A 25,448-nucleotide genomic window follows, 5' to 3' on the forward strand; every position below is an offset into this window, starting at 1 on the left:
TGACTTTGTATTTGCAACAAGCCATGTTTTGTTTAGTAGCAACCGCGTCCCTGCTGAGGTCAAATCCATCACGTTTCAAATGGGGGTTATTAATATGCATGTACATGTTTATGTATTGATTTGTTTGCATTGTTTTTATCCTCATAATCCTGCATCATTTGATAAGTATCGTTACTCAAGAAAATTTATATTGATCTTTTTTCTTTCATTTCTTTTTTGAAACAATCATTAAAATATACTTTGTACCTATATCCTTTCAGTAATAAAATTTTACATCAATCAATCAATTCCTCTCCCCCACTCCCTCCCCCTGCACTGATTTCCCCCATATTTTGTACAAGTTTGGATGATTTAGGCTAATGTAATTATGATTTATTAGTTAAGCATTAATGGATTTAGGACTGCGTTCATCTAGATAGAGGCAAAAGGTTCGCAAGACTGCTTTGTGTGCTTTATATTAAAGCGAATGACCCACAATGTCATCTGAAATCAATGGAATAGTTTGCGAACGTTCGCATTGCTAGATGTCGCCAAACGCAGTAGGCCGGAAGTTATCACTAGATTGCGCTACAGTCGTTGCTATTGGTGACGTCAAGTGTGAAGTTCCTGTTCATGTAGGTTTGTAGCGAGTGTTGATGAAATGTGGATACCTACCTGAATTACTCTGTGGATTTTTTAGTTTTAGTAACAGACCAAGATGTGTCAATGTCATCCATTACATCAGTGTGTAGGTAGGTAGTGTTTTTTCTAGTTGTATAATACACGACGAGTTCAAGTTTGACACTTACTGTTTTTATTATTCATTTATTGTGACATTTACACCATCGTGCCGTTACACTGTTACAGGTGCTTGTTTGTCACTTCCGTTATTAACTGAAACACGTCTCGTAACTCGGTTTTGATAAATAAACACACACACGCTTAGAATTATGTCCGCTGTGTGGAGCAGGTTAATCAAAACGTGCTCAATGAAAACATTGAATTTATATTGTTTTTTGTTTTTTTTAAATGGTGATATGCGATCATATGGCCATATGAATGCTGATCAACTCGCCCCAAAACCAACTCACCCCCGGACAATTTGCCCCAGTGTTTGGTCGACTCTCCTCAGTGTTTGGACAACTTGCCCCAAAATTTACTATCCATAAATAACTGTGACGAAATTAAAACTGACATCTACAGTAACAGTTTTGGTGTCATTTTATTTATTAATATTACAGTGAAACTCCGCTATTATGACCACTTATTAAATGGTTTTATATCGGATAAATAATCTATTACAATGAAATGTTGAGCCCATTTTAATGACGTTTGTAAGTTTGTCCTTTATTTCCGTAAAGGAATGACCTGGCAAGGCTTTTGGACTCTGACTGGTGTGCACATTCAACAATATTTAATGCACATTATTGCTTTAAATATATATATATATATATATATATATTTTTTTTTTTTTTTTTTTTTTACCCCAGTGCCCTCTTTCCTTTCTCTCCTTTCCATCTCATTTCTTCCCGATCTGGCAACTCCACCTATCTTTCAACTTCTATCGCTGTCCACCTCCACCTCCACATCCCAGTCCTTGTTTCTCCAACCGCGACAGGTGCTTATCTAGCGGCAGAGGACGAGGATGCCAGGTGGGTACAGGGATATACACAGAGACGGCACCCGTGGAGGAAGTTGAGACAGGTAGGCGATGGTGTGGACAGCTCAGAAGACAGAGTCGGAGGAAATTGACAGAAAGGGTCGAAACAGATTGAAATCGTGGGAGAAATTGGAAAGTTTTTTTATATTAAGATAATGAGAATGATAGGCAGAGGGTGATAGATGAGAAAGATGAATAAATGTGTGAGCCAGCTTTCACAGGATTTGAACCACTGTTGTCAGCTTGATTGTCCAGCAGCTTATCCACTAGACCACCGGAGCTCACTTGCTTTAAATATTGATGTATTAATTTATATGAGTCCACTAAACAGTGTGGGACGAGTTGGTTTTGGGGCGAGTTGACCTGCTCCCGGTTTTATAGCTCTATAGTTTGTCCCATCCTCTTACAAATTATTAAAAAAAAAAAAAAAAAATTCAGTTTGGTTTGACGTAAAAAGAATAGTAAAAGTGTTTTGGAAATTATAACAAAAATATACTATTTTTGTGTGCAATTTAGAAAACAATTAGCTGAGAAATAAATAATTTGTAAGAAATGTTGTAGTATGAAAAAAGGTAACTGCAGGGCGCACATTAAGTCAATATTTTTCTTCGGACTAGAAAAAAGGCGTTCCCTGTGGGATAGACTATAAGCTAAGGTTGACGACAGTCATTCTTAGCACCCTTGTTTTGTCTTCCTACACAATAAATATAGCATATCCAACTGTAATTTTTTATATGATACTTTTTATTTCTTTCATCTTTTTAAACTTAAACTTAATATTTTGTCCAAAATTATGAAAAAAATAAAATATACCGACATGTAAACAGCATTATATATATGCTTGTTATACAATTTTAACAGGTATCACAGTTAGTAGACCAGGTTACGGTTAGCAATGATGCTAAAACTGGAAATCTTCAACAATTGCTGTGTTTGAAATACATATTTTCGCTAAAATCTGATGCCACAAACCTTCACGTTTGTTTTGATTAGGCCAGAATTTTTTTTTTACTTGTTTCCTATTACATGCTGGAAAAATATAGGGTAGGTAGGGAAAACATTTTATTTTGGAAAATAATTTTATTTGACTACCGATATCCAAAATAACCTCTGCATGTATAAAAATGCATTATGCAAACCAACAATACCATTCATCACAGTGTTTTCCCAAGAAATGAAGTGACATTTTGGGGGCATATTTTATGTGCAGTTTGAAATATAAGGGCTTTTTTTTCCATTATACAATTTTCAAAAGGACAAAAATCTTAGGCCCCAAAAAAGAAGAAGTTTGTTTTAGGTAACATGGCCAAAAAAAGTAGGGTAGGTACCGTATATCTTCGCCTATAAGTCACCCAAAAATTATTTTATAACTTGGGGGTCAACTTATAAGAGGGTAAAAAATTTCACAAATATTACCGTTTTGGGGATTATTTTACAAGTTTTATTGTTGAAGTATGCCCTATATTTATACTCAAATATGTTAATTTGACGCATTTATTTTTTTATAACCTTTTTTTTTTGGCATTATAACGGTTTTGGTTATTTGAAAAGGCGTGCAATCTCACTCACGTCAAGACAACAGTCCACTTAGTTAAAATAACAGTCAACAGTAATAGAAAAAATTTAAACATTACTAACTACCTATTGCCTGAGTTTATTTTGAAATCTGGTCACTGGCATTAATGGTTGTTCAAACAATGTTTTGTCGGTGATTAACTTCATGAATATTACTGAGCTTTCCCTTAAAATAGACTGATCTCTGCAGTTCACTAGAGCAATAGGGACACACATCATATGGTACAAAAACCAGTGTACTTTCCAGAGTTATCCTCCTTACATGTATTAATATGGCGGCAAAACATGTGATTAACCGATGATACATGTACTTTCAGTTTTATTGTAGTGATCTGTTGTCAGTGTTTATAAATAAAGTTGTTGTCTTTGCACAAAACCATGCTGTACAGTGCCATACAGTAACAGTCAAAAAGCTTTCACTCTCTACTAAGGGAATATTTTGTTTTGATGCTATGTAGTTGGAATATTATTGCGATGTTACGGATGTACAAAACGTGAAAAACAAAGTTTGTAAAATAATTTTCTTTTATTCAGATATTGTACATTATTGTTCTCATGTGCTGAAAATAAGAAATACTTCAATATTTATACGTTGTTTTTCATGGGTCGACTTACAAACGGGTCAATAAAAAAATAAGTTTTCAGGGCTTGAAATTAGGGACTCGACTTATAGCCGAGATTGACTTACAGGCGAAGATATACGGTAGGTAGGATTTTTTTTTTTTTTTTTTTTTTTTTTTGGTGTTGTTGTTCAATCTTCAAAGAAAGGTTACCCTACTTTAAATAGACCGTGGGCCCACTATAACACACACACACACACCCCCCCCAGGAATTTTTCAAGATGAGTATATCTTTGAAGCTTATCCATAGACCTATTCAAATCAGCTTGTCTGCAGGCAATCTGTTGGTGGGTGTGCCTGTAGGGCATGTTTGAGTGTAGGTACCCTATTTATTTTTAACAGGGCAAATTTCTGATCAAGTTGAATGTTCCACTTAATTTTCAAAAATATTTGAAAATAATTCTAGGCTATATCACTGCTTTTACTTTAAAGCTGGGTTACTGGTGAATGTATTCCACCAAAAAATAAAACATTTTTGGCATCTGACTAAGCATAGTGAGTCAATGAATTTGAAATGTCCTGAGTATTACAAACATAGTATATGAAAAAACTGCATGGCAGTGTTCAAGTTAACATCCAGACATATTTTGAACAGGTTTAAGACCAAATTATGAATGCTATTCATGCTAAATTACATGTTCATAACAACAAACCACAAAGCAATGCAATATATGTGGTATGGATATAGTACCGGGGGTATTCTCACCAGCAAAAGTTACACAGTTCCCGATATACGTAATTCTCTATGTACATGTGTATATATACATACCGTACCTAAAACATTCTGATCCTTTTATTATTGTATTGTATTTAATATCTGAAGGCAGCATTACTTAAATATGGTGCAGTACATGCTGTCTAAACCATTTACATAGATATTTTGAATATTTTTATATTACACACAAGTCTTACAAACATAAAAAGTGAATTTACATACCATTACATATACAATGTATCTGTCTCACAACAGTTCATCTTACAATAGCTAGGTATTTTGTTGCTTTTTGTAATATTTTAGAATTGCAGTTCTATTTATATTATGCTTAACTTATGTTTGGTGTATATAATTGATATCTACATAGAATATTGTCATCAGGCAAATATCTAGCACTATAAAAATCTAACTTTCATTCCCAATTCTCAATCATTTTATGTTACCCAAATATGATATATGTGAAGTTTACAATTTTCTATTTCTACATCCTTCCTTTTACTCTATTAAGTAGATGTTAATAACAATTACAAAACAATATAATATGAGGTATGAATAATTATATATACTTCTCAAAATAAGTTACTAGTATGCAATGCCAGAAATGTATTAATTTCTATGTATACACATACTTAGGATTGCCTGAAGCTTTTATTATTAAAAAAACAAATTGACCTGGCTTTTTTCTATAACATATTGAGGCTTCATTATTCAAATATGGTTAAGTATATGGAGTTTATATACTATGTTCACAAATTTATGAAGATGTCCCTCTGTTCTTAGTACCAACCAATTATAAGTACCTTTCCTCGGCATGTGTGTTAAAACATTTACAATTCATCTATCTCACAGAAGCTTGTACTATTTTTAAAAACATTTGTATTTAAATTGTGCTTAATTTATGCTTAGGTTTATAATATAATTGACATCAGATATAATCATCAGGCATATCTAGTACTTGACTTTCTTTCTATTTCAGTCTTATCATCTGACTCAAATATAATGTCTATTATGTTCACAATATCTGTAATTTCTTATTTTGTCCTCTGGGCCTTTGCTCTTGTTCCTCTCTCAGTATGTCAACAGCTCTTGTTATCAGATCACAAACCATCCAATTCAGCTTCAGTATTTCTTTGGACATTTCTCAGCCATTTCTATGTGGTTGAGGAATACCCTGGACTTTGTGATATGACTAATACCATATGAGACCATGGCAATTTGCTCTCTTCCAATCTGCTCTTTTGGTACAGCATATTTTCAGGGAATATCTACTGTATGGAAGTTTTGCAAACTAATCCACAGTAGCATTCGTGGTTTGGCACTAAATTTCTCATGTGAAAGGGGTTCTTCCAAGCCACACTTGATCTAAGGAATGTCTACAAAGGTCTTAAGAGACTGGAAGACCATTTAAATGAAAAAAAGAAAACTCTGCCCTCAGCTTCTTGGGAAGAGGGTTCTATTTGTGAGACAAAGTACATGTTTCAAACGCAAACCATGTCTGAGGGTATTGTAAAGTGCACAAGAAGATGCAGAAACAAAGATTATACTTCAATGCTTGTACATTGCTGCCAGTTCACCATCCCAGATACGGACATTTGTATACACTCAATTTGGCAACAAGAGGCATCTTATAGATGTGCACAGTTGTCATTTGGTATCAGTCATGCCAGGTATACCAGGCTATTCCCCAACCAAATTGTCATATGGCTGAGAAATTTTAGAAGGCACACTAGAGATGAAATAGTGATATGATACCATGAGAGCTGATGGACATACTGATGGAGGAACCAGAGTAGAGTCTGGAGAAGGAGAATACCAGAAATTGTGAACATGACAGGCATATTTTAATTGCATGAAAATGCAAAGGAATATGAAAGGAAGTCAAAACTTTCCTAGACATATTTGATGTAGAAACTAATTATATACACTTGAGCATAAGTTAAGCACAATGTAAATATAAAGGCAAATCTAAAAATATTACAAACACAGACTAGTATAAGATGAACTTCTGTGAGATAGATGACTTGTACATGTAATGCAAAAGAAATTATGGTAGGTACACAAAACTGATGCTTTAAATTTTTAACACTGGTGTTTAGTAAAGAGGGACATATTCATAATATTGATGCACATACATGTATACTCAGCAAAATTAATTAAGGGCTAGTAAACTTTCTTATATTATAATATAATTCTTTGTTACTGTCATATTATTTTACCATGTTTTGGTCATATATACTCTTCAAAAAAAGAAACGCAAAAGGGTACAAATGGGTTATAACTCCGATTTTATGTTTCCTACCGGTTCATGCTTTGTGAATATAAGGTCATTGCATGTCCCAAACACATTCCCACGGTTACATTCGATAAAACGCAGCTACTGTACAATAAAGTTCCAAAATGTGAATATTCGCAAAAACGCAGCCACGTGCAAACCATGTCACCACTGCACATGCGTTGTCTGCACGTGCAACATGAACACCGACAGTATAAAAGTGCAGGGTGTTCGCTTGCCTGGCCTCTGTATCTGGCCGACAGTTGACAATCCAGGACATGCCACGTCTCAGTGAACCGCAGAGAAACAATGCCATCGGCCGACTAGACGCAGGTGAATCCAGAACGGCCGTTGCCAGGGCATTCCATGTGTCCCCAAGCACCATCTCCAGAATGTGGGACCGTTACCAGCAACATGGATCAACACGTGACCTCCCTAGATCCGGTCAACCACGGGTCACTACCCCCGGGCAGGACCGCTACATCCGGGTACGCCACCTTCGGGAACGATTGACTACTGCCACCTCCACAGCCGCAGCAATACCAGGTTTGCGCAGGATATCCGACTAGACCGTACGGAACCGCCTACGTGAGGTAGGAATTCGTGCCAGACGTCCAGTTCGAGGTGTCATCTTAACACCACAACACCGTCGACTCCGACTGCAGTGGTGCCAGATTCATCGACAATGGCCTCAACTGCGATGGAGACAGGTGTGGTTCAGTGACGAGTCCCAATTTCTGCTCCGACGTCATGATAGAAGATGTCGCGTGTATAGGCGTCGTGGTGAACGTTATGCGGCAAACTGCGTGCAGGAAGTGGACAGATTCGGCGGGGGTAGTGTCATGGTGTGGGCAGCCATCTCACACACTGGCAGAACTGACCTGGTCAACGTGCAGGGCAACCTGAATGCACAGGCCTACATTGACCAGATCCTCCGGCCACACATCGTTCCAGTTATGGCCAACACCAATGCAGTGTTCCAACATGACAACGCCAGGCCTCACACAGCACGTCTCACAACGGCTTTCCTACAGAACAACAACATTAATGTCCTTCCTTGGCCATCGATATCACCGGATTTGAACCCAACTGAGCATCTATGGGACGAGTTGGACCGACAGCGACAACCACAGCCCCAGACCCTGCCCGAGCTGCCAGCAGCCTTGCAGGCCGAGTGGGCCACCATCCCCCGGGACGTCATCCATACTCTGGTTGCTTCAATGGGCAGGCGGTGCCAGGCAGTTGTCAACACACGCGGAGGCCACACCCGGTATTGACTCCAGATGACCTTGACCTTGGTGGTGTGTCCTATCACTTACTCACAATGGACTAGAGTGAATTGTGAACAATCCTGCAACATTTGGTAATTATCGGACTCACCATTCAATAATTAAATCAATTCTCCAAATGTTACGACAATGTGGTTTTGCGTTTCTTCTTTTGAAGAGTATATATACATTGTTTCAGTAAACTTTTACTGGTTATACACGCAAAAAACACTGGATATTTCACATACTTATGAAAAATATTGAAATGAGCATTAGGCAAGTATTTGTTACACATTTGTTCAGAATGTTTTTTGTCATTGTGTTCCCTCAAAATTGTTATTTAAGTCATTAAGTTTAAGAACATGCCACAATGCTGACAACTTTCAATGGAAGAAGTTGTATTTTCCCCCGTATTTAAAGGAAAATGCTAAAATATCTATTGGACCTTAATTAATTTTGTTGAGTATAGTATAGGCAGATATACTGAACCATATTTGAATAATGCTGCCACAATATATTAAATACAGTGCAATTTTTAATAGTAAAAGGTTCAAGCAGCCCAAAATATGTGTAAATACAGAAAATAGTGCATTTCAGGCATTGCTTAACTTTTGCCGATGAGTATATCATTATTCATACCACATATTGCATTGTTATTTGGTTTGTTACTATTAACATCTAGTATAGGATGAATATCATTCATTTTGGCCTTATATCTGTTAAAAATTTATATGGAAGACAAATTTATCACTATATTTAATTTTTCAATATAGTGTTTTTGGAACACAAATGGTGATATTTTTTTAATCCACTAACGTTTTTGCTGCAGACAAGCAGATATTAAATTCATATATAATGAGGTATCTAAAAATACTTGTCTCCAAAAATCCCTAGGGGGGAGGAGGGTTTCGGTATCTGGCCCATGGACTAAAATGTGTTTGCCAGAGAAAAACTCAGTCTCAAGATGAAAGACATGAAGGCAAGCTGTCTGAAAAATCCAGAGAGAAATAAAAACAATCTCACTGTCAATGTCAGTTTTAAGTAGTACATGCCATTTTCAAAAGACAGGAAAACAAAAAAAGTTCAAACTATTCCTTTCACCAATAAAAGTCAGTAGCTGACTGCACAGAAACTTCACAACTTTGTCCAGTTTTGTCAGAGGATGACTGCACAAATTTGTCCAAGTTGGTCAATAGATGTTTGCACAAAAAGTTCACAGATTTATCCAGTCAGTAGATGACTGCACAAAAACTTCACAGATTTGTCCAACTTGTATTGGAAATAACAAAACAATACTAATTTTGTGTGCAATTTACAAATCAATCGGCTTAGAAATGAATAAAAAAGGCGTTCCTAGCCCGAGTACTCTGACTGTAAGAGAGCTAGACGGACATTTGGACATAAATAATGAGAGTGTGTTTATGTTCAAATGTCTGTCTAGCTCTCTTACAGTCAGAGTACTCAGGCTAAGGCGTTCCCTGTGCTATGGACTTATAGTTTTAATGTTTATTAGCCTATTGAATGGACCCATGCTAAAATCACAAAAATTAATTTATTCCCAATTAACTGAAACACTGAAATAAATGTGAACTGTTTAATGTTTGTGGTTATTCTTATATATTCCGTTTATTTAATTATTACCCATCACTGACGTAGGAAGCGGGGAAGGGGGTACTTTGTAGCAGCATCGATGGTTTATATATTAATTTTATACGTGTGTGCCCACCCACCCCACTTTTTGGTATCTTCCTACAGGCTACACCCGTTTATATTAACAAATTCTGGGTACTAGGCCTATCGGCCTCCCCCACCCAAACCCCCAATACTTGCTGCTGGTAATAACTTGGTACTTGGTGATGCCTCGACCAGAAGTGGTCAGGCCCTTATAAAGGGCCCTATGGGCAACCTAGGGAGACACCACAGCATCGTAAAGGTCTAAAATTAACGAGCTACTCTCGATTCACTAATATCAAAACCTATATTAGCTCGGCCATTTACCTTTCAACCGACCGTTCAAAATTGCGCCAAATTCCCTCAATCAAAATTACGCATCCTTTTCTCTTTGGCATTTAACGGCTCCATTCAAATTCCATAGCACCACTACCACCCCCACCTGCCTGCTACCGATTTGATCGGGCTGCTGGTGCTCCCTTGCACCTGCCAGTGCAGGCAGTCCCTCCTCTCCCCTCCCCCACCTTTCCTGTCATGGACGGAGACGTGCCCATGACAGGCGTGTGCTACAACAGCTTGTTCTGAATGTGCACGTAAAACCCTATGACATGACGAAAATTGTACCATGTCTTCTTTAAATGACCTTCAACTTTGCATGCGGAAAAAAATGTGAGGACTTGTAGTAGTCTGTGCACGTGGTATCGAGAAATCCTTGATTGTTTTGTTGAGATCGCACGTTGTTGTTTTTGGAAAATAAACCTACAATGTATAGGCCTACAGTATTTAGCAGTTTGTAATAAAAGCCGTTTAATCGCCACCCGCGTTACCGTCAGACCTGTCAACCCTCCCGGATTCTGCGGGAGTCTCCCGGTATTTGATCAAATCTCCTTTCACCTGTGTGGGAGACAATTTCTCCTGTTAAATGACATATTTGTAAGCAAAAAAAAAAAATCGATCCTCTTTTGTCAAAATAGCATAAGGGAAGTAACTGCCTTTTTTTTCTCATTCGGAAAATGTCGACTACTTTCGGTTTCTGAGAATGTAACATGCCGAATTGTCCCGACTGTTTAACCTTTGCCGAGGTGAGAATTGTGCGATAGTCTATTTATATTGTTAAAAAAGCACATGGAGTTTATAAAATGACGTGTTATTATAATGTTTGTTGTCATCGTAATGGCTACAAAGCGTGTTGCCGCTACCTTTCCAATTTAGTTCTAATAACACCTCTGAATTGTAAAATGTCTTCCCACTAGATTACATAATGCAACTATGACGAATCTGAACTGCCAGACTCCGAGTTGACAGCGATACACATGATGCATGTTAAAATCACATGTCACAGCAAGACAACGAAAAGACCAATTAGCTTATAAACATACTTGTGTCAGTTAATTTTGTATGTTTGTGCAGTAAAATGTTGGTTATAAGGGTACACTTCAAGAAATTATTTTTGTACAATTAAAAAATGTTGTACAATTAAAAAACATTGACTTAAAGTTACTCACGGAAATGGGTATAATTCCGGTATATTTCACACGATGTCCATAATGAGGTTGTTTATTGCATCATTATAATGATTTTAAATAAGTACCACGCCACCGTTCCTCATTATAGTAAAAACTGAATATTAATTTATAAGATTTATATAAATTTTACGCAACCTGTAAGGCTGTAAGTGTAATACCGTAAATGTACTAATTAAAAAAAAATTCTGGTTCATGTTCTTTTTCATTTTTGGATAAAATATATATATTTTTTAAATATGTATTAAATCATAATAATATATATATATATTTTTTTATTAATGCCAAGATCTAAGGTTAAGAAGTATATATGACATTATATAGTATTCATATAACTTATAGTAATAATTGTTTTTTTTTAAATCTTGCGATTTTGGGTTAAATTGTGTGAATTTAAAAAATCTCCTGCTTTTTGACAAAGTCTCCTGCTTTTTCAACACACACCTGCTTTCTCTTGACTAAAGGTTGACAGGTCTGGTTACCGTACTGTCATGCGATCTTGTGTGTCACCAATTACTGTGGTACCTAATAAGAGCACGTGTTAATGATTCCAATTTCAAACAAATTACAAAATGTAGTTATGCTCATAATTATTCAACGTCCAGGCATGTCTAGTCTGGGTCGTCTCTAACAACTTATACATTTATACAAGGCAAGGCATTTTGATTTTGAGGGCAACATGGTGCTAACCTATCTGTGGGAGAGTACATACAAAAGACCCCTTGTTGTTTAATAATAGGCAGAAGGTTTACTCTCATACTAACACTTAACTTCTGTGCTGGTCCAGGACAGACTTGGTTGAACCTTAATTGGATAGAAACCAGTAAGTAAGTTATAACAATTTCTTTTAATGAAAACTGAAAAGAAGGGTTCTATATTTATCTGTCCAACAATAACATTTAAAAAAAAGAAATGGTAGACTTACCAATTTTATAATTTGCAATGTTAGTTTTATTCTGTATGCATCCAGTATTAAAGTACACACTTGGTTTTCTTTCTAGTAAGCATGAACTTTTTTAGCGGAAACCCGCGATGTTTCCAGTTACCACTTACAAAAAATAACAAATGCATCGAGATCCTGCTAACATATTTAATCATTTGATTTGGCAGTAAACTCCATCAGTATCAGTAAACATTCCCTCCCCTAGTTTATCAGAAGGTCACTAAATTTCTACAAGGCCAGTTTGTCGCTGGAGTAAATCATTAAATATAGTTATTATTATTATTATTATTATTATTATTATTATTAATCGGAACACCTCGCTACGCTAGATGTAGAGTAAATCGGAAAAGATCGCATATATTCGTGAAAACTATTTTCCGACTCTTCGCCCGATATCTCACAAAAGTTACCGAACTTCAATTTGAAAGGAAGTAACTCCATCAATCAAAATGATTCCCAGTCTGGAGCTTTTCGCGGTAAGACGTGTTTGTTTCGGTTGTGCACACTGCACGTGCTTTCGTGTGCTCGACTTGGGGGTCCTTCATTTCGTTGTTTTTGTCAGCGAAATGAAGTTTTCTACTGGGATGTATGCGGCCATTGGAACTGATTGAACGCTGGAACGCTTCTCGTTTCGACAGTCTGCACCACCAGGTTGGATTCTTTTTCAGCGAGATTCCTCGCCTCCACGTTTTTCTCCGTCTGACTATGTTGACTTGTTTTTTCGTGACTCGTATGACGGCCATTCTGCAGAACGCCACGGTTGTTCGCGTTTAGTCTCTACATGTCCGAGCCTGTCCTAGCAGCACTGGAAGATTGACTGCCCCACTCTAAGAAGAAATAGGAAGCGGGGTCGGCCCCTACTACTCTTTTTCTAGACTTTACATTGTTTTATAGTGATACCATCTCGTATCCTCCGGAGTCGGGCCCGTCCGCACCACTATACCAACCCATGACGACTGGACTGTACCCTAGTCTGATACTCTACTCGTTCAGACGAATCCGGCTTCTCAAGATCTGTATTTCAGCACAGCACTACACCTTCAACGTCTATCGACTGTCAATCTAGGGGTTTTCTTGACGGGATGCAACCCATCTCGTCCCTTTAAGCTGTGCACCCAAACGGTCTTAACGAGGCCACTCGCGTGGACATATCGATCAGACTTTTAAACGTTTAGATCTGCGTTCAAAATTTTATGTCGAAATTACTTCTTTTTTGTAATATTATTAAATAGTCCGATCCTCTCTTCTTTCTCTTATTTAATTTTGGACTGTCCTTCTAAAATGCTCCAAATTATATAAATATTCGGCCGAACAGTCAATTCTTTTTTATTTTTGGCTTGTAACCTTTTTCTTTTTTTTCTTTAATCTATTAACTTTTTTTACTAATTGCTATTTTCAAAATTCTGCCCATTTTCACCCCACCCCCCGCTCCATCCCGAGTCAGGCCACCGATCTTATTGGAGGTCGGACTCGGGATGGGCGTGTTCGAAACCCTAGTGGTATATGGGCACGTTAAACTAGTTATCATCATCACCATCAATCAATTGTTAGAAGAAAACATTTCGTGGCGTGGTTTCGTGTGTAGTAATTGTGGGGGCGGGGTAGAATCCAGCGCAGTCAGTAGCGTACTCGCCATTTTGTAATTGTGGGGGCGGGGTAGAATCCAGCGCAGCCAGTAGCGTGCTCACCATTTTGTAATTGTGGGGGCGGGGTAGAATGCAGCGCAGCCAGTAGCGTGCTCACCATTTTGTAATTGTGGGGGCGGGGTAGAATGCAGCGCAGCCAGTAGCGTGCTCACCATTTTGTAATTGTGGGGGCGGGGTAGAATGCAGCGCAGCCAGTAGCGTGCTCACCATTTTGTAATTGTGGGGGCGGGGTAGAATGCAGCGCAGCCAGTAGCGTACTCACCATTTTGTAATTGTGGGGGCGGGGTTGAATCCAGCGCAGCCAGTAGCGTACTCACCATTTTGTAATTGTGGGGGCGGGGTTGAATGCAGCGCAGCCAGTAGCGTACTCACCATTTTGTAATTGTGGGGGCGGGGTAGAATCCAACGCAGCCAGTAGCGTACTCACCATTTTGTAATTGTGGGGGCGGGGTAGAATCCAACGCAGCCAGTAGTGGGCGGGGTTGAATCCAGCACAGCCAGTAGCGTACTCACCATTTTGTAATTGTGGGGGCGGGGTTGAATCCAGCGCAGCCAGTATGGTACTCACCATTTTGTAATTGTGGGGGGGGGGGGGCGCGGGGTAGAATCCAGCGCAGTCAGTAGCGGTGCTCAGCCAGGTGCTTGTGTTGTAGGATCAAACCTCTTCAGCAGGTCGGGATCTAGCTGAACACTACAGACTACATGGTCAGGATCTAGCTGAAGACTACATGGTCGGGATCTAGCTGAAGACTACATGGTCGGGATCTAGCTGAAGACTACATAGTCGGGATCTAGCTGAAGACTTCATGGTCGGGATCTAGCTGAAGACTACATGGTCAGGATCTAGCTGAAGACTACATAGTCGGGATCTAGTTGAAGACTACATGGTCGGGATCTAGCTGAAGACTTCATGGTAGGGATCTAGCTGAAGACTACATGGTCGGGATCTAGCTGAAGACTTCATGGTCGGGATCTAGCTGAAGACTTCATGGTCGGGATCTAGCTGAAGACTACAGGATCTAGCTGAAGACTACAGGATCTAGCTGAAGACTACATGGTCGGGATCTAGCTGAAGACTTCATGGTCGGGATCTAGCTGAAGACTACAGGATCTAGCTGAAGACTACAGGATCTAGCTGAAGACTACATGGTCGGGATCTAGCTGAAGACTTCATGGTCGGGATCTAGCTGAAGACTACAGAATCTAGCTGAAGACTACAGGATCTAGCTGAAGACTACATGGTCGGGATCTAGCTGAAGACTTCATGGTAGGGATCTAGCTGAAGACTACATGGTCGGGATCTAGCTGAAGACTTCATGGTCGGGATCTAGCTGAAGACTTCATGTCCGGGATCTAGGGATCTAGCTGAAGACTACAGGATCTAGCTGAAGACTACAGGATCTAGCTGAAGACTACATGGTCGGGATATAGCTGAAGACTTCATGGTCGGGATCTAGCTGAAGACTACAGGATCTAGCTGAAGACTACAGGATCTAGCTGAAGACTACATGGTCGGGATCTAGCTGAAGACTTCATGGTCGGGATCTAGCTGAAGACTACAGGATCTAGCTGAAGACTACAGGATCTAGCTGAAGACTACATGGTCGGGATCTAGCTGAAGACTTCATGGTCGGGATCTAGCTGAAGATTACAGGATCTAGCTGAAGACTACAGGATCTAGCTGAAGACTTCATGGTGGGGATCTAGCTGAAGACTACATGGTCGGGATCTAGCTGAAGACTTCATGGTCGGGATCTAGTTGAAGACTTCATGGTCGGGATCTAGCTGAAGACTACAGGATCTAGCTGAAGACTACAGGATCTAGCTGAAGACTACATGGTCAGGATCTAGCTGAAGACTTCATGGTCGGGATCTAGCTGAAGACTTCATGGTCGGGATCTAGTTGAAGACTACATGGTCGGGATCTAAAGACTTCATGGTCGGGATCTAGCTGAAGACTACATGTTTGGGATCTAGCTGAAGACTACATGGTCGGGATCTAGCTGAAGACTACATGGTCGGGATCTAGCTGAAGACTTCATGGTCGGGATCTAGCTGAAGACTACATGGTCGGGATCTAGCTGAAGACTACATGGTCGGGATCTAAAGACTTCATGGTCGGGATCTAGCTGAAGACTACAGGATCTAGCTGAAGACTACAGGATCTAGCTGAAGACTACATGGTCGGGATCTAGCTGAATACTTCATGGTCGGGATCTAGTTGAAGACTACATGGTCGGGATCTAAAGACTTCATGGTCGGGATCTAGCTGAAGACTACATGTTTGGGATCTAGCTGAAGACTACATGGTCGGGATCTAGCTGAAGACTACATGGTCGGGATCTAGCTGAAGACTTCATGGTCGGGATCTAGCTGAAGACTACATGGTCGGGATCTAGCTGAAGACTACATGGTCGGGATCTAAAGACTTCATGGTCGGGGTCTAGCTGAAGACTACATGGTCGGGATCTAGCTGAAGACTTCATGGTCGGGATCTAGCTGAAGACTACATGGTCGGGATCTAGCTGAAGACTACATGGTCGGGATCTAGCTGAAGACTACATGGTCGGGATCTAGCTGAAGACTACATGGTCGGGATCTAAAGACTTCATGGTCGGGATCTAGCTGAAGACTTCATGGTCGGGATCTAGCTGAAGACTACATGGTCGGGATCTAGCTGAAGACTACATGGTCGGGATCTAGCTGAAGACTACATGGTCGGGATCTAAAGACTTCATGGTCGGGATCTAGCTGAAGACTACATGGTCGGGATCTAGCTGAAGACTTCATGGTCGGGATCTAGCTGAAGACTTCATGGTCGGGATCTAGCTGAAGACTACATGGTCGGGATCTAGCTGAAGACTTCATGGTCGGGATCTAGCTGAAGCATTTGCATCGTAGGATTGAACCGCCTCAGTGGACACATTTTCTGATTGGGGTTTTTCCCCCACCCCAACCAGTGCTGTATGACTGGTATATCAAAGGACATAGTTTGTACTGTCCTGTCTGTGTGAAAGTGTATTAAAAATATCTAGCTGCTAATGGAAAAATGTAGCATGTTTCCTATTTAGAGAATAATTAATTAGGTATTATCTGTCCCAAGTGAATGAATATTGTAAACCTGAGCCTTTTATGAGGGTTTTACAACATTCAGTCACGAGGGACAGATAATTTTTAACTTTTAGTGAGTTGGTCATTCTCTTTATTACCCATTGTCACTTTTAGCTGGTTTTTACTTTGAAAATTCTTCTGCTGTCTACAACAAAGCTATCGGCCATTATGTCATATATTATGACCTTACATTACACATTACATGACATAATGGTAAGTGATGTCATGGCATAATGGCCTTCTTTAACAGCCAAATGTTTACAATACAAAATAATATGATTGTTTTCATTAGAAAAATAATTATTTTGCTATGCTATTAAAGCTGAGCACTGCTTATTAAAGGGACATTCCTGAGTTTGTTGCATTGTAAGATGTTTCCGACTGATAAAATATTTCTACGATTAAACTTACATATTAAATATATTTTCTTGTTTAGAATATCAGTGTCTGTATATTCAATGTGTTTCTAGTCGTCTTAATATTTGTAAGGAGCCCAAACTGGATTTTGTCTTCAAAAAATTTCGTACGTGCGAAAAAAACAATTTTTGGAAATAAAATGAAATTTAACCTTGTACACATATTAGAACGACCAGAAACACGTTTAATATACAGCCACCAATATTTTATGCAGAAAAATATATTTGATATGTAATTACAATCGTTAAAAAGTCTCTGTTAGTCGATAACATCTTAAACATTGCAGCAAACTCGGGAATGTCCCTTTAAAATATATCATTTCATGTTTATGAAACAAATGAGTCAAAATTTTCCTGTAAATCTTTGTAGATCATATAAAGTATGTGTAATCTGACTCATGAATGAAAACATTAAATGAATGAAAGTGAAGTTCTGGCCATGGCATTTCATTGCAACTTATTTTCATGCTTATATCCAATTAAGGTTCAAGCATGCTGTCCTGGGCACACACCTCAGCTATCTGGACTGTCTGTCCAGGACAGTAAGTTAGTCATTAGTGGTTAGCAAGAGAGAAGAGGGTGCAGTGGTCTTACACCTACCCACTAAGTCGTTAAAACTTGCTCTGGGTGGGAGTCGGTACCAGGCTGTGAACCCTGTACCTGCCACCTTATGTCCTTATGTCCGATGGTTTAACCATGATACTACCAAGGCTGGTTGGACATGACAAACAACCATCCAAATGTCATACTAGTAGATTGAGCTGCAGTGAACCAGTTTTCTTTCTTTTAAAAAAATTTAATTTGTTGATTACAATTTTATGGATCAATAGACGAATATAATAGTTAGTTAAAAGTAAGTAGATTAGGAATGCTGTTAATAGTATGTGTTAAGATTACCTAAAGGTTACGTCTGATTGTGGCTGAAAACTACAACAATTTGTACGATTGGGATCAATCAATGGGCGTCAGCATGGACAAGTTTGACCAGTAAGGTGGAACAAAGAGATAATCACCGAACGTACGATACAGAACAGTTTTCACACAGTAAATACGCAGAATGAAATGTATTGTGCTTTCATCTTCTCCGTGGCATGAGTGCAAATATGTTTGACAGATAATGTGAGTGATTGGAGTAAAGTGCATATGACTGTAAGTAGTTCTAACTAGTTCTGTTTATGTCATTACATAATTCTACTTAAGTACGTCTATAAGTAGACATAGTTCTTTTAAGTAGACAGGTACTTTTATAAGTAGAAAGGGAGTTCTTTAAATAGTCATATAGTTCCTTTAGTAGATGTAATTATATAAGTAGACACATTTCTTTTAGTAGACAGGGAGTTCTATAAGTAGACAGTTCTTTTAGTAGAAAGATGGTTCTGTAAGTGCACAGTTCTTTAAGTAGATGGGTAGTTCTATAACTAGTCATATAGTTCCTTTAGTAGACTTGTAATTCTATAAGTAGACACATAGTTCTTTAAGTAGACAGGGAGTTCTATAAGTAGACAGTTCTTTAAGTAGATATGTAGTCCTTTTAGTAGAAAATAGTTTGTAAGTACACAGTTCTTTAAGTAGATGGGTAGTTCTATAAGTAGACATGTAGTTCTATCAGTAGACATGTTAGTGATTTCCCTAGAAATTTGGCAAGGCATGGTAGACCAAACACTTTTGGGGCATTTTCACCATTTTCGGGGCACTTGTTTTTCATTAAAAATGCACAAAAATTAATTGAAATAAATATTAATGTAATTTATGTGCTTGCTTTAATAAATGAATGGCAAAAGATATAAAAGGCATATTTTATTAATTGATAATACCTTTTTGGGTGTTTTATAAAGGCAATTTTAGAATTAATTAGTGAAAAAGGCTTGTTTAATCTCAGGGCAGCATGGTGCTGATTAAGGCAAGATGGTGCTAGACTATTGAGGCATGGTGCTGCACCATGCTAAAACAAGCTAGGGGAAACACTACATGTAATTCTTTAAGTAGACATGTACATGTAGTTCTTTAAGTAGACAGGTAATTCTATAAGTATAGTCTGTTTGCAGCAAAAGGGAGTCAATGAATTTGCATACAAGTCTATAACGAATAATGTTAAAAAATAAATATTAAAACATATTGTTGAGTTTTAAACCCATACCAACTCAAATCACATTTTGTTACTAAAATTCGTCTATGTAAATAAAAAAGGTTCTTAACAAATTACCATCAAATTATATAGATTAAATTACAGCTTTGATAGTTGTCTTCATACCTGTATCAAAATATAACATTTAACCTATGCAATTTGATGGTAATTTGTAAAGAAACTTTTATTTGTACAGAATCTTTCTTCAAAAAATGTTATTTGAGTTGGTATGGGTTTAAAACTTAATAATATGTTTTTATATATACATTTGAACTTTATTTATTATAGACGGACTATAGATAGATAGACAAACAGACAGACACACAGACACGGTAAGGTAAGGTAGGGGTGGGGTGGGGTAGGGTAGATAGGTAGTTCTTTAAGTAGATTGGTAATTCTTTAAGTGTTATAAGTGGATAGGTAGGTCTGAATGTACCTAGGTAGTTCTATAATAATTATTATATACCAGTACCCAACCACAAGCATTTAATAAACGTTCTCTGTACTAGTGTTGGGGATCAGTTGAAATTTCATCATCGATCATCAGCTATAATCGGTTTGCATTATTAAGCACCAAAATTTAGAAGAGGCATTTCTAAAAGATTATTTATTTATTTAACTAAATTAAATGAATAACTTTCATGTAATGTGTATCTTATTAGCCCTTTGGAGGTTAAGGAAAGAGGTTGAACCCACTCACAGGGAAGGTTATTTAGTGTTGGAAAAAGTTAGTTTCTTTTGTTTAATGACACCACTAGAGCACATTGATTTATTAATCATCGGCTATTGGATGTCAAACATTTGGTAATTTTGACATTAGTTTTAGAGAGGAAACCCACTACAGTTTTCTATTAGTAGCAAAGGGTCTTTTATATGCACCATCCCACAGACAGGATAGCACATACCGTGGCCTTTGCTATATCAGTCATGGTGCTCTGGCTGGAACGATGGAGTTAGGAAGAACACCAATCTTATTCGGAACTTCAGTGTGACCAATCGGAAAGGAGGTGGGGAGGATATGGGACCCCAGAACCAACTTAACCAACCCTACAGCCGAAAACGTCTACGCCTATCGCTCATTTGAATTTGAATTATTAGCACCATGTACATATTAAGGTATTTACAGGGATATACTAGTATCTTACAAATGGCTAAATTACATTTAGTACTTATTCATTATCTGTTTTCACATGAAAACAATGCAGCATATTTACACCAGTTCCTGGGATGGGTTTTTTCATATTTCAAACTGTGAGTGCAATTACAGTGATCATTCACCGCAACAATCAATTGTACATGTTTATAATTGATCACCACATCTGTATAACGGATCAACTTGCGATTGTAATCGATCGTTGGAACAACACTGCTCTGTACTGAAAGCGACATTTGTTATTAATTAAATCTTTTAATAAATCTAATCAAAAAATATATATATGTTTTTCTTATATTATATATGGATTGTTAAGGACTTGCAGACTAAGTAATCTTATTGTCATGGTCTAGTTACGGAAACAATTTGCATCGAGTTAAAATAAAAGTGTATTGATGTTCTATTAATACTTACGTGGCTTGCTTTGTGTGGTTAAGTACTTGTTTTCACAGTGGAATGAATCTCATGGAGGAGATTGTTCAGTGACGTTGGTAACAAATCTCTCAACATACCTCTAGGGGCAGGTGTCTGGAGGGTGAACGGGCAGTTTAACATGATCTGGTTCCACCACCAAAACACATACCTCTAGGGGCGAGTGTTTGGAGGGTGAAGGGGAAGTTTAACATGATCTGGTTCCACCTCCAAAACACATACCTCTAGGGGTGGGTGTCTGGAGGTTGAAGGGGCAGTTTAACATGATCTGGTTCCACCTCCAAAACACATACCTCTAGGGGCGGGTGTCTGGAGGGTGAACGGGCAGTTTAACATGATCTGGTTCCACCTCCAAAACACATACCTCTAGGGGCGGGTGTCTGGAGGGTGAACGGGCAGTTTAACATGATCTGGTTCCACCTCCAAAACACATACCTCTAGGGGTGGGTGTCTGGAGGGTGAACGGGCAGTTTAACATGATCTGGTTCCACCTCCAAAACACATACCTCTAGGGGCAGGTGTCTGGAGGGTAAACGGGCAGTTTAACACAATGTGGTTCCACCTCCAAAACACATACCTCTAGGGGCGGGTGTCTGGAGGGTGAAGGGGCAGTTTAACATGATCTGGTTCCACCTCCAAAACACATACCTCTAGGGGCGGGTGTGTGGAGGGTGAAGGGGCAGTTTAACATGATCTGGTTCCACCTCCAAAACACATACCTCTAGGGGCGGGTGTGTGGAGGGTGAAGGGGCAGTTTAACATGATCTGGTTCCACCTCCAAAACACATACCTCTAGGGGCGGGTGTGTGGAGGGTGAAGGGACAGTTTAACATGATCTGGTTCCACCTCCAAAGCACATACCTCTAGGGGCGGGTGTGTGGAGGGTGAAGGGGCAGTTTAACATGATCTGGTTCCACCTCCAAAACACATACCTCTAGGGGCGGGTGTCTGGAGGGTGAAGGGGCAGTTTAACACAATGTGGTTCCACCTCCAAAACACATACTCTAGGGGCGGGTGTCTGGAGGGTAAAGGGGCAGTTTAACATGATCTGATTCCACCTCCAAAACACATACCTCAAGGGGCGGGTGTCTGGAGGGTGAAGGGGCAGTTTAACATGATCTGGTTCCACCTCCAAAACACATACCTCTAGGGGCGAGTGTCTGGAGGGTGAAGGGGCAGTTTACCACAATGTAGTACCACCTCCAAAACACATACCTCTAGGGGTGGGTGTCTGGAGGGTGAAGGGACAGTTTAACACAATGTAGTTCCACCTCCAAAACACATACCTCTAGGGGCAGGTATCTGGAGGGTGAAGGGGCAGTTTAACATGATCTTGTTCCACCTCCAAAACACATACCTCTAGGGGCGGGTGTGTGGAGGGTGAAGGGGCAGTTTAACATGATCTGGTTCCACCTCCAAAACACATACCTCTAGGGGCAGGTGTCTGGAGGGTGAAGGGACAGTTTAACACAATGTGGTTCCACCTCCAAAACACATACCACTAGGGTAGGTATTTGGAGGGTGAAGAGGCAGTTTAACACAATGTGGTTCCACCTCCAAAACAAGTACCTCTAGGGGTAGGTACCTGGGTGGATGAAGGAGGCAATTTTAGGCGATCTTGTTCCACCTTCAAAATACATCCAGCTGCACTTACTGTTCACATTCTAGGAAAGACTTTGCCCAGTATTGTGTTGTGGCTTGCTACACAAGATTTAAATATGACTACAAAATTCTAAACTGTAAAATATGCTCCTGTTACCCTCTTACCTAAAACTTTAGGCTAATACCAGGGTTAGGTTACATTTAGGGCTAGAGAGAGATTACCTCTTTATATCAATACAATGGGTGGGGAGGGGGGTAGTCACAGGTGAATATCTTTCCAAAACTTTGTCACGAAGTATCGGTCCCAAATGTTTTGTTTTTGTCTTATTTGAAACTTTATAGATTGTTGCCAAGCACAACACTTCCAAAAGTTATGATTCTTTATTATTATAGATGGTAAACTAGTTCTTGCTGATAAGTTGAGGGTGTTTTGATGTTTTTGTTGTTGTTGTGGGGTTTTTGGGGGGGGGGGGGGGGGGGGGGGGGGGGGGGGGGGGGGGGGGGGGGGTTGGTGTTATTTTATTGGTCTTCAGAAATTTAATGGGGTTGATAAGGGTGAGACGTAACTCAGTGGTAAAGCACTTGTCTGATGTACGGCCGGTCTTGGATTAAGCCCATTTAAAAGCTATTTCTAATTTCAGCCAGAGGTGGGATATAGCCTAGTGGTAAAGCACTTGTCTGATGTACGGCCGGTCTTGGATTAAGCCCATTTAAAAGCTATTTCTAATTTCAGCCAGAGGTGGGATATAGCCTAGTGGTAAAGCACTTGTCTGATGTACGGCCGGTCTTGGATTAAGCCCATTTAAAAGCTATTTCTAATTTCAGCCAGAGGTGGGATATAGCCTAGTGGTAAAGCACTTGTCTGATGTACGGCCGGTCTTGGATTAAGCCCATTTAAAAGCTATTTCTAATTTCAGCCAGAGGTGGGATATAGCCTAGTGGTAAAGCACTTGTCTGATGTACGGCTTGTCTTGGATTAAGCCCATTTAAAAGCTATTTCTAATTTCAGCCAGAGGTGGGATATAGCCTAGTGGTAAAGCACTTGTCTGATGTACGGCCGGTCTTGGATTAAGCCCATTTAAAAGCTATTTCTAATTTCAGCCAGAGGTGGGATATAGCCTAGTGGTAAAGCACTTGTCTGATGTACGGCCGGTCTTGGATTAAGCCCATTTAAAAGCTATTTCTAATTTCAGCCAGAGGTGGGATATAGCCTAGTGGTAAAGCACTTGTCTGATGTACGGCCGGTCTTGGATTAAGCCCATTTAAAAGCTATTTCTAATTTCAGCCAGAGGTGGGATATAGCCTAGTGGTAAAGCACTTGTCTGATGTACGGCCGGTCTTGGATTAAGCCCATTTAAAAGCTATTTCTAATTTCAGCCAGAGGTGGGATATAGCCTAGTGGTAAAGCACTTGTCTGATGTACGGCCGGTCTTGGATTAAGCCCATTTAAAAGCTATTTCTAATTTCAGCCAGAGGTGGGATATAGCCTAGTGGTAAAGCACTTGTCTGATGTACGGCCGGTCTTGGATTAAGCCCATTTAAAAGCTATTTCTAATTTCAGCCAGAGGTGGGATATAGCCTAGTGGTAAAGCACTTGTCTGATGTACGGCCGGTCTTGGATTAAGCCCATTTAAAAGCTATTTCTAATTTCAGCCAGAGGTGGGATATAGCCTAGTGGTAAAGCACTTGTCTGATGTACGGCCGGTCTTGGATTAAGCCCATTTAAAAGCTATTTCTAATTTCAGCCAGAGGTGGGATATAGCCTAGTGGTAAAGCACTTGTCTGATGTACGGCCGGTCTTGGATTAAGCCCATTTAAAAGCTATTTCTAATTTCAGCCAGAGGTGGGATATAGCCTAGTGGTAAAGCACTTGTCTGATGTACGGCCGGTCTTGGATTAAGCCCATTTAAAAGCTATTTCTAATTTCAGCCAGAGGTGGGATATAGCCTAGTGGTAAAGCACTTGTCTGATGTACGGCCGGTCTTGGATTAAGCCCATTTAAAAGCTATTTCTAATTTCAGCCAGAGGTAGGATGTAGCCTAGTGGTAAAGCACTTGTCTGATGTACGGCCGGTCTTGGATTAAGCCCATTTAAAAGCTATTTCTAATTTCAGCCAGAGGTGGGATATAGCCTAGTGGTAAAGCACTTGTCTGATGTACGGCCGGTCTTGGATTAAGCCCATTTAAAAGCTATTTCTAATTTCAGCCAGAGGTAGGATGTAGCCTAGTGGTAAAGCACTTGTCTGATGTACGGCCGGTCTTGGATTAAGCCCATTTAAAAGCTATTTCTAATTTCAGCCAGAGGTGGGATGTAGCCTAGTGGTAAAGCGTCGATCAGGATCCAGTCCAGGATCGATCCCCGTCGGTGGACCCATTGGGCTATTTCTCTTTCCAGCTAGTGCTCCACAACTGGTGTAACAAAGGCTGTGGTATGTACTATCCTGTCTGTGGGATAAAAGATACCTTGCTGCTAATTGAAAAGAATAGCCCATGAAGTGGCGACAGCGGGTTTCCTCTCTCTATATCTGTGTGGTCCTTAACCATATGTCTGATGCCATATAACCGTAAATAAAATGTGTTGAGTGCATCGTTAAGTAAAACACTTCCTTCCTTCATTTCAGCCAATGCACCATGACTGGTATATGAAATAGCCTGTGGTTTGTGTGAGAATCACCAAATGTTTGACATCCAATAGCCGATGATTAATAAATCAATATGCACTAATTGTGTCGTTTAAC

The 25,448-nt window shown here is 39.4% G+C and overlaps 1 protein-coding gene across 1 annotated transcript in view; it reads left to right on the plus strand.

Annotated features, from left to right (window-relative positions):
- The first annotated feature begins 614 nt into the window (after positions 1 to 614).
- LOC121374344 (serine/threonine-protein kinase NIM1-like) overlaps positions 615 to 25,448 on the plus strand; it is a 74,887-nt gene continuing 50,053 nt past the window's right edge. Inside the window, exon 1 of the mRNA XM_041501417.1 lies at positions 615 to 731. The gene's annotated coding sequence lies outside the window, so the exon portion shown is untranslated. The remainder of the gene's footprint in view (positions 732 to 25,448) is intronic.

This window comes from Gigantopelta aegis, chromosome 6 (assembly GCF_016097555.1).
Source record: "Gigantopelta aegis isolate Gae_Host chromosome 6, Gae_host_genome, whole genome shotgun sequence".
Taxonomy (NCBI): Eukaryota; Metazoa; Mollusca; class Gastropoda; order Neomphalida; family Peltospiridae; genus Gigantopelta; species Gigantopelta aegis.